Below are 15,000 nucleotides of genomic sequence, written 5' to 3'. Positions count from 1 at the left end.
TTGTATTTCACGCCTCCTCCTCTTCCTCTGCAATATTTTTCATGCTATTTTTTTTTATAACTTATCTATTTCTTCACTACACAGACACACATATGTACACACACATACACACACACACACACACACACACACACACACACACACACACACACACACACACACACACACACACACACACACACACACATACCCATGTGCGTTTTTTTCGTGACAGTATTCTCAGCGTCCATAACTCATTCCTGTATATACTCGTTTCTTTTAAACTTTCAGTTGTCATTTATCTGATCTTTTAGTGTTTATTTTCGTCTTTTCATCTTTCTTTTTTGTTTTCTCCTTCACGATCTGCTCATGGATTGGAAAGAGGGCGCAGAACAGTGTCAATAAGTAACATGTTGTATTGTGTCTGATGAACAGCACATTTGTACATGTATAATATGGTGAAAGTATGTATACTTATAAACCTATGGGATAGATAGTGTTTTTTCACTTGAATAAAATTGCTTTGTTGGGGCTAGATACGATATATATTTCAGGTGACTGCAGATTAATTCTCGTTTGTGATAATAAATGTTTCCGTCCAATAACGTAGATTTTGTGTGGAACTTGCCTCACTCAGACTTTGTTCAGTGTTGTGTGTAGGCATGTTGTACAGCACACCCGCGGTCTACGTGGTTTCAAAAGTATTAGATTGGATCCATTCCCTTCGCATTTTCTATTTCCTTAATCCTCTCTCTCTCTCTCACACACACACACGCACACACACATATGCATACGTATAATATATATATATATGTATTTATATATATATATATATATATATGTATATATATATGTATATATATATGTATGTATATATATATATATATGTATATATATATGTGTGTATATATATATGTATATATATATGTATATATATATATATATATATATATATATATATATATATATATATATATATATGTGTGTGTGTGTGTGTGTGTGTGTGTGTGTATAATGAATCCAATAATCAAGCTTCGATCCCGGGTCCTACAGAATGATAGGTTGTTTATTTAAGACTTCACCGTAACGAGTGATTTGTTCCATGATATATATATAAATATATATATATATATATATATATGGGTATATATATATATATTACATATATATGTATATATATATATATATATAAATATACATACATATATATGTTTATATATATACATATATATACATATATATATATATATATATTTATATAGATATATATCATGGAACAAATCACTCGGTGGGTAAGGAATATATGAATTAGAGTCCAACTTTATTCCTGACTAGTTTCGCACAAAAAGACTTCTTCAGAAGAGTGATGTGCGAAACTGGCCGGCAGTAAACTTGAATTTTATTTCCTCCCTTCCCTCCCTCTCATCTTAGCTCCTCGTGGATGATGGGTTATCCCTGTATCACGCCCACTGTCCTGGGTCAGACAAAATGTAGCAAGGCACGTACACTGACCCCCACCATTTTATTCTTGGCTAAATGACATAAATTTGTGGTACCCAGAACAGCTTTGCTAAATCACACCATAGTTTTCAAATGTGTTCTTATATAAGAGGGACCCATATAATACTCGCACTTCGTAAGTGACAGAATATATTTGAATGGACAACAGCCTTATGGTGAGTTGAGTCTGTGGTGACTGAATGCATACAGAATATACAGTGCTACGTGTTTGTACGATAGACTGTAATCTGCATTTGTGGTGTGTAATTTGGTCTAGTGCTCTGGAGTTTGCTGACATGATGTTGCTTCATAGGTCACTGCGTTCCTGTCCTGGTCAGAAGTTCTTGGCCCACCCAATTGTACTCATTTCAAAGATGTGTCATTTCTTGTTGTATGTTAGATACATTTTTCTGTACAAAAAAAAATCTACACTGAAAGGGAAATACTGTAAAGTATAATGTACCAACCAAGAGTTATAATTTTGTTTAAATACTGTATTAAAAACCTTGTTATTCTCTAGGACTTTCGTACATGGCTGTACGTTAGTATGTGGTGAAACAGTGTATAGTGAATTACTGATCGTCGAGATCTATCTGGGAATAGATGTTTGACAGGAAACAGGACTTCATGGATCCTAGTAGGGCTTTTCTTTTGACAAGTTCCTCGGAGAATTTCACGATAGATCGTCCTTCGATAAACCTTTCCATGCAGTGAAAACAACTTTGCCTTCTTCCAGGAGCTTTGCCAAATAACCTCGGGGGCTCCTACTTGCCATTACGGTGTTTGGTAAACAAAAATCCTGTAGACGCATTTCGTCGATCGAGTGTTCGCATTGAAGCCATGTTCACATGGGTCTTGAGTTTGACAAATATGCCCCGGTGCGTCAGGTTAAATAAGCGTCTTCACGCTGCTCCAGGCAAGGAAATCGACTTCGTGTGAATACCACGCAAACAAGAACCCCAAGACGGTAGTGAAATGTCAGATGTACTGTTTGAAAAGGAACCTGTATTGGTAGCTGAGACTTCAAATAATGGGAAGAGTCTTTGGTGCGTCTCGAGAGCTACTCACTTCGCCAATACTCCTTTCTGAGCGTTTCAGTGTCTTTAGTTTACCGTAGTCCTCGAAACTTTCTTAGTGTGTGTACTACGAGTCTTTCACCCCCTTCCCGCGTGCATACTTTATCATTTCATGTATTTGTCCTTTTACTGTCCTCGTGACCGATCCCTCTATTTCTATATTCCTTCTGCTCTCCCCTCTCTCATTTGCTTTCTCTTCTTCCCTCTTCTTCTGTCTTCTCTTCTCTTCCTTTTTCTTTTCCTTTCCTCCTTTTTCTTTCCCTCACTTCCCTTTTCTTTCACACTCCTCCCGTTTTCTTTCACACTCCTCCCGTTTTCTTTCTACACTTTCCCTCTTTCTCTCTTCCCTTGCCATTCTGGCTCCTCTCTTCCTCTTCCCTTCTCTTCCTTACACCTATCCCTCTCACTCTCCCCTCTTCCTCTCTCCCCTTCTCTTCCTCTCTCCCCTTCTCTTCCTCTCTCCCCTCCTCTTCCTCTCTCCCCTCCTCACACATCTGTTCACTTTTGATTCTCGGATTTTTTTTATTACTTTTTATTTTTCAATATTCCTTCGAATTCATTTATTCGTCCCGTTTATTACTTGATCTGTCCTCCCTCGGATTCATTATTTTTGTTCCCTTTTTGTTTTTTTTATCTTCCAGTCGTCCTTTCTGCGTTCTTTCCCGCCATTTCAAACGTCTTTTCATTTGATTCACTATCTTAGTCCATCTCGTTCTTTTCTTTCACACGCTTCAATTTCTTCTGTCTTTTTACTGCGTTTCGTTGTTATTTCGTCACCTTTGTGCATTTTGATTCTCGTTCATTTGCTCCATCTATTTAATTTTCTCTCTTTGTATTTGTTATCAATTTTTTGTTTATTTCAAACGTTTGTGTTATTTTATATTTCCTCCATTTCTGTTTTCGCTTTCGGTTTCCCTCCATTTATTAATGTTAATTTTATATTTTGATTTATTTATTTTTTTTATATTCAATTATTTATTCATTGTTGTGAATTTCCACCAGTTCTACTTTAGTTCCCGATTTCTGTTTACTTATTAATATACAAAAAATAATTTGTTACATATGTACTTGTTTATTTATGTATTCATCTGTGTATTATTTATGTACACACACACACACACACACACACACACACACACACACACACACACACACACATATATATATATATATATATATATATTATTTTATTTTGTTCTATTTCATTTTAATTTATGTATATTTTTTTTGCATTTCTTCCAGTTATGCTTTCCGCACATCCTTTTTTTATATTTTGTCAAGTCTTTGCGTCATTAGTAGAAAGATATTTCACCTTCCTACCTACGAGGATGGTCTGAAGGACTTTATTTCCAACGCCCCCCCCCCTCCCCTCCCCGTACTGGGAGGATCAGGAACTCTCCCGTTTTGAGTGCATGTCTCTACTCCCAAGTCTCTATTTTATCTCTTTTCGAATAATTGTTTGTTCTCCTTGGTTGTTGCTTTTTCAACCCGGGTCTCCTGCTTATTTGAACGTCCCTGTTAATTCCTATCGCCCGCTTCCCTTTGTTTTGAAAATGCAGATGTGGTTGTTTGCGCTCCGTCCAACTTCTGTTTGCATCCCCACTCTGGGTGCGCAATGGTATGATTACATGCGAATATCAAACAAGCTCTCTCTTTCTCTCTCTCTCTCTCTCTCTCTCTCTCTCTCTCTCTCTCTCTCTGTCTCTCTCTCTCTCTCTCTCTCTCTCTCTCTCTCTCTCTCTCTCTCTCTCTCTCTCTCTCTCTCTCTCTCTCTCTCTCTCTCTCTCTCTCTCTCTCTCTCTCTCTCTCTCTCTCTCTCTCTCTCTCTCTCTCTCTCTCTCTCTCTCTCTCTCTCTCTCTCTCTCTCTCTCTCTCTCTCTCCTCTCTCTCTCCTCTCTCTCTCTCTCTCTCTCTCTCTCTCTCTCTCTCTCTCTCTCTCTCTCTCCGTTCTCTTTCCAATTATGCCACCCCCCCCCCCCCTGTCATCGTCGTTGTCGTTGTCTTCGTCGTCTTTATCGTCGCTGTCTTTTTGTCTTTATCGTCGTCGTCGTTGTCTTTGTTATTATCGTCGTCGTTGTCGTCGTCTTCTTTGTCGTCGTCGTTGTCTTTGTCGTTTTCTTCGTCGTCTTTTTCGTCGCCGTAGTACAAAAGTATCTATCCCCTTCACTACGATAATGCTTGAAGACTTTTTGTTGTGATTTTAGTTAGTTCTATTGTGGTTAGGAAGCGACAAACTATTCCATTTACGTTTGGAAATGTCACTGCAGCAAAGGGGTGGGTGAGCCCAGTTCCAGTTAATTGTATTTCTCCAAATTGTCTTGTCAAATTTCTGTGGCTCCAAACTCCCTCACCAAGCCAAAGCTACCTAAGCGAGTTACGAGAAATTCCTAATCTAAAGGCGTTTGGCGAAATACAATTTGGCGAAGTGCAATTTGGCGAAATGTAATTTGGCGAAATCGCCTCGTCCATGGCACTGCGTGGCGTCAACTCACGGCATGGCCCGTTTTGGCGTTCGGTCCGCCTCGCAGCAGGCATGATGGAGAGACGCCAGCGCTCTCTTTCCTCCCAGGCGCCAATCGTGCCATGAATCACGGATTTTCTCTTTCTATGGCCAAAGAATATTCAATATGGTACACATTTTTGAGCTTTGCATGCGTCAGATAAAATGTCGAAGCGAGTTGATAAGAAAACGGGAATATCTAATTATTTGTAATGGAAGCTACGTGTTTCACTGTGTCGAGAAAAAGAAAGGGAGATTAAGCGAGAAGGTGCCAGCGACGGGGAATCAAAATTTCCGCAAAATTTTATTTTCTTGCGGAAGTATACGCAATTCTGATGAAAACTGCGTTCTTTCATCTTCGATCACATTCGATGGGCTTGCTCGTTCTGTCGTGTTTAGGTGTATGGGTTATGTATGGATTATTTTCTGCCGTAATATGGTAAGTACCACATTACTGGGTATGTTAATTTGAATATGGAGATTTTCTTCACAAGTGTTGCTGGACAGTTGAGTTGTATATTTTTTGTTCTGTTTATTTTTCTATGTATTATAATTTCTGGGGTTTTATCTTGTGATGTCTGCATGCCACCAAGAATTTTAACCCAACCGGCTGAGATTTTTATCTAAACAAATCCTTACTAAGTCGAAGCGAACAAGTGTACAATCATTATGCATTCCCGTCTGTTAATCTTGGTTGTTCTCATGCTAGTTATTAACACTGCGAGTTTGTTTACTGAAATTATCCACGTTTTAGTCTGAGATCACGCCATTCTTGTACGGGATTCGAAACCTCAGTTGACTAAACTCGTCTGGCGTTGGGCAGAACACCATCTTTAAAATGTATGATCATAATCAACCATATCCTTAGCATCCTTCAAGACGGGATCCTACCCTCGGCTGAATAAAACCGGCTGACTTTAGCCAGAAGAAAGCATGTAAAGGTCGTCATCGTAGTGAGAGAGGTGAAGTCGGTAGATGATGCTGAAACTGCTCCGAGCTGCAGTTAGCTCTGCTTCTAATGACGCTAACCTCTTTTGTCGCTGCGTTCTTCTTCTGAACGGCTCTTACGACTTCCTGTGACGCTTCAGCCACTCGCCGCGAGCGAAGTTTTCACTTTAAGTATGTTTTATTACGTTTTAGTTACGCTATCATGTTTTAAAACAACGTTTCTATTGATTCTTTTAAAAGAGTTGAATTAAATTTTTATTCACTTATTTAATTCTATCTTATCAAATTCTATGATTAATCAAATGCACGCGTGCGCGCACACAAACACACACATAAACGCACATACACACAATGTATATATATATATATATATATATATATATATATATATATATACATATACATATATGTGCGTGTGTGTGTGTGTGTGTGTGTGTGTGTGTGTACATGTATATATTGTATAAGATAAAGCAGCGCTGGAGGTAACAGAGTTAACTTGGGAGCTGTAGGGCCTAACGACCCAGAATGACAGCCTGTAATTACCGGAGGAAATCGTCTATAGCTGGGTTGTTAAGGTGGCTTGGGAGGACGGTAGGATGACGGGAGTAAAGCAAGATGGCTGAGGAGGAGAAGGAGGAGGACTAGACTGTTGTGACGGTGTTGGGAAAATTAGAGTTCTTGGTGATATCTACTTTCGTAGTTGAGTGTGTACAGCGAGTTGTTTGGTAGTGATAGGTAATTAAGGAAATGAAGGTCGTGAATGGAGACAGTAAGGGTTGCCGTGGCTTAGTGAGTATGGTTCCTAACTTAACCTAGTCTAACATAGCCAGATTTAACATAACTTAAACATACTCCTCCTAATACAAATAGACTCCACCCAACCCAACCAAACCTAACCCAACCAAACCCAACCTAGCCCAACCTAACACAACACAACACAACACAACATAACATAACCTTTCTCAGCCTAACCCAGCTTAACCCAGCCTAACCCGACCTAACCTAACCGATCCCTTCCTAACATTACTTAACCCTACCTAACCTTTCCTAACCATACCTAAACCTACTTACCTACTTAACCCTTCCTAACCTTACCAAACCCTACCTAACCCTGCCTAGCCCAGCGTAGCCCAGTCTAACTGAATCCTAAAAAACATGAACGAAAACTCCCAAAACGAAGAAAACTCTACCGAAAACAAACAGTAACAGTCACGAGACGGAAACGATTTTCGCAAATGCGTCATCGACACGGGGCAATGTAACAGAGAACTCAAGATTTTATATGGTGGGAATGAAGTGTCTGGGGGAAGAGGAAGTCGGGTGTGTTTAAGACCACGAGCTGACGTCGTAAGAGGGGTCATGGAGAGGGAAAAACTTTTTGCAGCTGTAGCTAGAGTTACCGGGGGCCGGGTTAAGGCGGTAATGGGGAAGTAACTACCGGTGATGACATTTAGCGCGATGGGCTAATGGGGATCTAAAAACAGGTGGTGGTATTTTGTGCGAAATGTGTCAGTGGCTCCGGCATAGTGGGATGAGGTTTGGTGGGTGATGGTGCACGTTTAAGAATAGGCCAAAGTATTAATAATCATAATCTAGTGACGACTGGTAATTGATTAGGTATGGCTTGATAATATTAAATTAAATTTTTGAAACACCATGAAGAAAGTCACATTTCTTATAGAAGTTAAGATAAAATTAAAGATAAAACATGATTAGGATAAACTAGATAGGGTTAGTTATAACTATTAGAGTGACTGATGTAATGAGGTGTAGCTTAACAATTTGAAGATGAAGTTCTGAAATCCACTGAAGAACGTTGCTCGTATTTTGTTTAGGGATTTTCAGAAAGAAAAATAGAAAATGGTACATTTCGGTTCCTGCAATATGAAAGAGAGAGTCAAGAAATAGCAAATTTCAAAAAGCGATTTGGATAGACACTTGGCACTTTGTATGTTGTGAAAAAAGACGGATGGTGGAAGATTGTGGAAATCTGGTAACACGTTGGAAGGTGAACCAAACGACAATTCACCCCATCCGTACCTGGTGGTGTCGCTTTCCCACATTTATTCTTGCTGTTGCCAGCCTATTTTATTCAGCTGTGCGTGACCCCGTTCGATATCGATATAATTACCCTTTATGAATACCTAACCCGATGTGTATGCCCTCTCTGCCGTTAGGCGATTTTATTAGGCCAGATAGATACCCCTAAGAACTCGAAGGGTTAAATGTATTTTGCCAACGACATATATTGTGTAGTCGTATTTTGCCCTTAGTAACCAGCCCTTGTCTTTGGGAATTATATCACGTGCAAGTGGTGGGGTTATTAAGGTGTTCAAAGAGGTACAGTATATATTCCAAGGTTAACAGAGAGAGGGGATAAGGCAATGGTGGTAATCTGAGAAATGATACTCTAATGCAATGATTCTCAACCACGGGTAAATTTTCCCTTTTGGTTAAAAAACAATACGTGGAAAGGGGCAAATATGTGATGTATCTGATAGTTTGATAATAATACGATTAAATTTGATTTTGTAAATTGTGTGTGTATGAGGGAGAAAATGTTAAGTGTGTGTGTGTGTGTGTGTGTGTGTGTGTGTGTGTGTGTGTGTGCGCGCGTGAGAGAGAGAGAACGCCGAGGGAGAGAGGGAGGAGGGAGAGGAAGGGTTAGTGTCAGTCAATCCTTTTTTTTGTCCTTTTATGATGGCTATGAGTTTTTTGTATAGAAGTAAAAGGGTAAATAGAAAAAATAAATCGAGCCGAAGGAGTTGATGATGGAAGAAAAGTTGAGAACCCTGGTTTGCTGTGATCGAAGACAACAGGAAAGAAAGAGGAGGAGGAGGAGGAGGAGGAGGCGGCGGCTCAGGCCTAGTTGGCAGTGTGGAAGGACGAAAGGGGAAACATAAGGGTGAGAAAGAGCAAAGAGTAGGTCGTGGATCTTCGGCTTTGATCCCCAACGGTCCGCGTCCTCTCTCTTTGTGAGGCGACGCGGAGGTCACTCGGACCACCTTCGACCGCCTTAGCCTCCTCCACATCCTCACCTCATCTTCATCCTCATCCTCATCCCTAGGCTCCTCTTCCACCTCATCCTCACCCTCTTTTCTATTCCTCCTCCTCCTCCTCCTCCTCTTCCTCCTCCTCCTGCTGCTGCTGCTGCTTGAGGCGCTTCCGTTTAGTTTGGTCATGAAGCGCTCTTCGTCCTCTCCCGCGCTCTTTCCTTCTTGTGCTACATTCCGCCTCAGCTCTGATCTGGATGCATTCCTCTTGCCTGCCAAAATGCTTTCTCTCTGCTTCGATTTTTTTCCTTCATTTTTCGGACTTTCTCCCACACTGCTTTCTTCTCCTTTACTCTCTTTTCTCTCTTCATGTCTATTTCTCTCCTCATCTTATATTTTGTTCGCAAATTACTATTTTTGCCCTTAGAGTATGGCAGCACGTCCTTATTTATTTATCTATTTATTCATTCACTTATATATTTTTTTACTCATTTATTATTCATCTATTCATTTATCCATTTATTCATTCTATGCTCTTGAGCATATTTTGTTTATTATTTTGTCTGATTGGTCCTATTTGTTCCAGTAGGGAATTTATTTTCCCTTTTCAGTCTCCAGACCTCTTTACATCAAATTTAATCGAATTAAAAAATTATCCTATTATTTCAAATCTTATTAGGTACTGACGGCGGGTGTGTCAAGCAAGAGGGACGTCAGAGAGAATACTCTCCCTGGCACCCGTCATCAAACCACGTCAACTTCATCATTTCCATTTGTTAATGCTGCTCCGAGGGGCTGACATTTGCTCTTCGGACTGAACTCAAGATCTCTCTTTATCGATTTTGTATTTGCTCCACCTGTAAACACGAGGGCTGCTGACAACCGTCCACTGCTTACCTCCTTCTATCACTTTTAGCTGGTGAAATAGAGTCCCATGCAGACATCAGTCCAAGGTTTCTTGCCAGAATAATCTATTGAAGGCCCGGAGATCATTGTCAGTTATCATGGGGGATTCTACAGTAATTTTTTCACTTCTGATATCTCGACTCTGCTGTGTACTAATGCGTTTATATGCGTTTATGAATGAATAAATAAATATATAAATAAGTAAATAGATTAACAAATGAATTAATAGATAAATAAATGAATAAATAAGTAAATGAATATATTGGTAGAAAAAATAGATAGGTAAAAACGTGAAATAACATGATTTGCTCAAGGTGAAAGAGTATGTTTGTGGGAATAGAGGTAAAACAAGATGGAAGTCAAGGGTATGAAAGCGTCAATATGGGATTATGTCGTTCCGACGGGCTCTTTATTGGTGATATTATTCGAAATGGGCAGTAAACTCCTTCACTACCAAAGGGTGTTGCCACGGGGAAGAGTGAAATAGTCTGGTTGCAGCCATAATAGAAGGGAAAGTGTCGCCAGGCACGGAAAGGGTTGATTGGGAGGAAAGCGGGCTGATGGAATGGTTTCCTCTTGCGTCACATCCAGCTGGTGATCCAGCATCCGCGTCTTGCAATCTCGACGACTTTCGCACTTTCACTTCGAGAGGAGCGTCGTGCGAGGCTCTCGCTCAAGACTTAACACCTTCAGCACGAGGTTCTGCCCTCTGGTGAAGAAAATCGTATGGTCTTGGGACTGAAATTGAAAAGTGAGTTGATGTGACACAAGTAAGAGGAAATGTCAATTATATGGTGAACATACACATACACACACACATACATACATACATACATACATACATACATACATACATAGAATCATACATACATACATAGAATCATACATACATACATGCATACATACATACATACATACATACATACATACATACATACATACATGCATACATACATACATACATACATACATACATACATACATAGAATCATACATACATACATGCATACATACATACAAATATGTACGCGTGCGGTTTTTTTTTTTGCTGTGACACTTTCCCAACTAAACATAATTGATAAAGAATCAATATGCCGGATATTTAGTTAAAATCACTTCAACAATTGTGATACCTTCTTTGATGAAGGAAATCCGCTATACTTCAACAAGAATAGAATATACAAAATATCAACTTCCTGGAGAGCTTCACATCATTTTAATATGCCCTTATACATGTTTATTCAAAATGTTACATGTAATAGTTTACGTAATGCGGAAAGGCAATTTAGGATAAAGTAATCCATTCACCGCTCAAAATGAAATCGGTTGGCTATAACTTTTTATCATTATTATTATTATAGCAGGGAACGAGTTAAGGCCTAAAAACAGGAAGATATGCTCGTATTCAATAAGCTAAAGACCATTATACATGCGCTTGCGCCTTTCCCACCCCATAGTTACTCTTCTTTTATACGCATTTCCGGAATCTGGGAAGCCTAGCTCAAGTAGACCTCCTTCAACTCACCCCTAGGGTATAGGCCCTTTTACACACTCAGAAGAATGTAGGCCATTAACACTAGAACCCCCCACCCACTCACACTCACACACACACACATCTCAGCTGATTAAAATCATTTAGCGTCACCCAAAAACGAAGTTTGAAAAGGGCGTCTTCGTTGCAAAGGGATTCGCTGAGTCTTGTTCCATTGATTGGATAAATTTGTGTGAATAAAGCCTGAGAAGTGGGCTCAATGTTGAAGAATCCTTTTGTTTGTCCCCAGAAAGGTGTGATAGTAAGCTGGACTAGAATTTTCCTGTTTCGAAAGTTTACAAACTCAGAGGCACTAGGCCAGCCCATGTTGTACTGCAGTCCTGGAGCAACGCTTTTTAATGGTGGTCCATAGGCTTAAGAGCAGGTGACTTCTCGGTCCATAATGTGTATAGGACCCTCCGTGCGCGGCTACTTCCGGAAGTTAAAACACTTTTCCTTCCGGAGGCTAAGGCTGAGGTCCTTTCTTACCCATATGGTATTCAAGAGTAAGGAATTGTAACACCCCAAAAGTAATAATAATGATGATAATTATAACAATAGTACATATAATGATAATTATAAAAAATCTTGCGGAGCCGCATCGTAAAGAGGCTAGTGCTGAGCTCCTGGATACCTGAGTACGAATTCCCCCGTTGCTACTTTCTTGGAACTAAATTACACATTTCATAATAATCTGGACATTCCAACCTAACCATAATGCATTAGACCTATACAAATGTATCTTTTCTTCTTGGTGTGTAAATACGATTTTTTTGAAGAACTATATTAACTCATAGGGAAGTATTAAATGTAGGATTAAGCCCATACAAAACGATTAACTGAGTTTAGTATTAACTGAGTTAATTTATTGACCCCTAATTTTTAACTTTACTGTAGGTTAAGCCCATACAAAATAATTAAGTGAGTTGAGTGTTAACTGAGTTAATTAATTGACCCCTAATTGTTAATTGCTCACACTGTTTAGGCCTCGCGGTGGCAACAGCAACATCGATCCCATCTCCGACGCCGGATGAGTTTTACGCAATAATGACGCTCTGGAGTGTGTGACCCCATTCCTTTCGATATTTCCGCTGCTATGGTGAGGTCTCTGTTCAACCTTGAGGTTCTGTTACAGGACCACAGGCCTAACCCTTAAGGGAAAGATACAGCCCCTGTACCTCGCCTGCTCAGTATCCACTGACAATTACGATACTGTCAGTATTTCTGTTAGTGTAAATTGACTCCTCTCGTACATTCAAAAGTAACCAGGTATTTTTAGATTCTTTTTCTGTGAAACTTTTTTATCAGCCTGATCCGGTAAATAACAGAGAAATTATTTCGGTATTTGCAGTAGATATTTATATGCACGTTCTTTAATAAAAGTGATGTCGGACAGTAAGAGGAAGCGTTACGGCCTACCGGTGTTCAGGCCTAATGCAGCGGACCCGGTGTTCGCCGTCGGGTCCTGAAATCGATAGTGACGTAAGCGACTCGAGGTCGTTCAATTGAACGTGGCGGAGATCCTCACCGATGTTACTTAACTGTTGGTTTGTAGGTCACGATGAGTTATATTAATTTTCCAACCCCTGTTACATTAAGGGATACAAGAACAGGAAATATTTGTTGACAATACTCTGTAACTTCGTGAACTTTGGCCGTTGATATTGTAAGCACGGGAAAGGTATTGTTTGTCTGTAAATATAAGCATTGAGGGTATCATTATGTTAAAGTAAATATTGTCAATGTTAGGGTCTGTCAGTGTATACAACTCACCAACATGTCTAACCCAGCGACAAAGGATTCTTTTGTTTCGTATTAAGTATTGATGTTGAACAAAATATATTTTGACTAAGTACACGAGTTAGGATGAAGTCAATTTGACCCTTAGGCCACAGTTGACATCCTTTGTAGATCTTATTTTGGATCGAGTTTTAACAAAACATTATTTGACGTGAACCACAGTAGAATTAATAAAGGACATCACCTTAACCAAAGGGTTTGCGAGATGTTGGTGGGGGTGGGGGGGTATTAAGGCTCCAGGGGAGGGGAGGGGGGGGGCATGGAGTGAACCAAGAACGGAGAGAGACGGATAGGGCACTGGATGCAGATAACTCATTCTTTATAGTTCAGGAACAGCCCATGCCTTAATGGGGCCTCTCCCAATGCATCCTCGCTTTGTATCCAGCCTTGATTATGCATCGGTGTGGGTAATTTTCCAATAGATATTCGTGGAAGTTATTTAAGACAACCCCCTCCACCTCCTGCCCCTACTCCTAGTCCGGCTCCTCCTTCTCCTCCTCCTTCTCCTCCTCCACCTCCTCCTCTTGCTCTTCGCCCCCTCTTCCTCCCCCTCCTCCTCCTGGTCCTTCACTTCTTCCTCCTTTTCCTCCTCTTCCTACTCTTCCTCTCCCTTCTCCTCCTCCTCTTCATCCTCCTCTTCTTTCTCTTCCATCTCCTACGCCTCCGCCTCCTACTTCTTCGCTTTTTCCATGTATTTTTATTCCTCTTTTCTCTCCTCTTCTTCGCCCTTTTGTTCTTCTTCCTCCTCCTCCACCTCCTACCTCTACCTCCACCTCCATTTCTCATTCTCCTCTTCCTCCTACTCGTCCTCCTCTTACTGTAGATCAGGTAGACTTTTTTCTTTCTTTCTTCATTTATGTAGGATCGTCTTTATAAATCTTTTACTTTTTCGAGTTTTGTGTACTTTCACATTCCCCCCCGTTCATCTTACGCGTTATTGTAAACCGTCCATAAGTGCTGGAGTTCGTTCAGGTTTGCTGTTTCGGTCGCTAGTGCGGTACCGGTCATATTAACCGCGTTCTCTCCCCGGTCTTCCTCCCCTCCCCTCCCTCTCATATTTACCAACGAGGAACAGTTTTCTTATATCGTGCTCCCCTTTTAACCACTCTTTTTCCCCGATTCCCCCCGTTTCTGGGGATTATCGGGACTGGGGGGGAAGTAGGGACCACCCAAGCCTCCTGGGGGAGATGCTGCTTCCTTAATGAATTAATATGGAAGGGAGAGGGAGAGGTGCCATTGTGGTCCTGAGCGGCTGACCCAGGAGATGACGGCGCCGAACGGGAAGGGATTCGTTAGGGCCAGATCCGACTGTTTGCCCGTGATGGACGGATTATAGAGTATTAAATCCTCTGCTGGGGTGGCGGGATTCCATGGTCTGCTTTTAAATCTTTTATATCCGTTTTTTTTTTTTTTTTTTTTTTTTTTTTTTTTTTTTTTTTCTCCCTGTGCTGAGTACTCCATACATCTATGGCGCCATGGAAAAGGTTTTGTGCGTTTCTTGATTAGGAGCTCTTTGAGGTTTCTCTCTCTCTCTCTCTCTCTCTCTCTCTCTCTCTCTCTCTCTCTCTTGGAGGTATTATTGGTTTGATCCCCTTGGTCTTCGTGTGAAGGGATTTCGGAACCATTTAATCGTCTTTGAAAATATGATGGTTTAAGATCTTTTTATTCCATTTTCATTTCATATCCAACCTTTTCTTTCTATGCTTTCTTTCGTACAAACGGTATTTCATTTTGCTATTCACAGCGCGCTTATGAAAACGCGCGTTA

This window comes from Oratosquilla oratoria, chromosome 33, assembly GCF_046742065.1.
Source record: "Oratosquilla oratoria isolate Oo_2021 chromosome 33, ASM4674206v1, whole genome shotgun sequence".
Lineage (NCBI taxonomy): Eukaryota > Metazoa > Arthropoda > Malacostraca > Stomatopoda > Squillidae > Oratosquilla > Oratosquilla oratoria.
Note: the sequence above shows the minus strand (reverse complement) of the source record.